This window comes from Nicotiana tabacum, chromosome 11 (assembly GCF_000715075.1).
Source record: "Nicotiana tabacum cultivar K326 chromosome 11, ASM71507v2, whole genome shotgun sequence".
NCBI lineage: Eukaryota > Viridiplantae > Streptophyta > Magnoliopsida > Solanales > Solanaceae > Nicotiana > Nicotiana tabacum.
The window spans coordinates 164,117,378-164,118,510 of NC_134090.1; positions in this window are offsets into that span (position 1 = coordinate 164,117,378).

A 1,133-nucleotide genomic window follows, 5' to 3' on the forward strand; every position below is an offset into this window, starting at 1 on the left:
CATCCAGAAGATGAAAGTAGCAGAGATGAGGATGTTGAGGTGGATATGCGGGCATACAAGGAAGGATAAGATTATGAATGAAGATATTCGAGAGAAGGTGGGCGTAGCCCCCATGGAGGATAAGATGCGGGAAGCAAGACTCAGATGATTCGGGCACATTCAGAGGAGGAGCACTGAGGCACCGGTGAGGAGGTGTGAACGATTGGCTGTGGTGGGCACGAGGAGAGGTAGAGAGAGACCTAAGAAGTATTGGGGAGAGGTGATCAGACAGGACATGGCGCGACTTAGGATTACTGAGGACATGGCCCTTGACAGGGAATTGTGAAGGTCGGGCATTAAGATTGTAGGCTAAGGGGAAGTTGTGAGTATTTCTACAGCGCACTAGAGTGAGACTATCCAGTTAGGAGTTAGTCTTAAGATGCTACTGGTCAGCTACTGATGCAGGGCTTTATCTGCTGGATATTATTATATCTTCCATCATTTTCGTACTTCCTATATTTCTTATATTGCTGTTATTTTTATTTTATGTTATGTTATGTTATTTTATGTTATTTTATTATGAGTCTATTGATAGTACTAATATATCGTCTCTTGTCGCTGTGTTGAGCCGAGGGTCTCCTGGAAATAGCCTCTCTGCCCCTCGGGGTAGGGGTAAGGTCTGCGTACATATTACCCTCCCCAGACCCCACCTGTGAGATTATACTGGGTCGTTGTTGTTGTTGTTGTTGTTGAAAAGTACGTCGTCCTACTCTTTTGTGTTTTCTTCTTCATATTCCATTCCAATTACCAATCAAATTACTATATATATATATATATATATATATATATATATATATATATATATATATATATATATATATATATATATATATATATATATATATATATATATATATATATATATATATATATATATATATATATATATATATATATATATATATATATATATATATATATATATATATATATATATATATATATATATATATATATATATATATATATATGATGTTTAAGAAAATAATAAAGGCTAATAATAATTGAGTGAGAGTATGATCTTTCTTCATAATTTTAAATAGTTTTAAATAAAAATAGCAATTTATAGTATTCTCTCTAGTGTAAAATTCTTA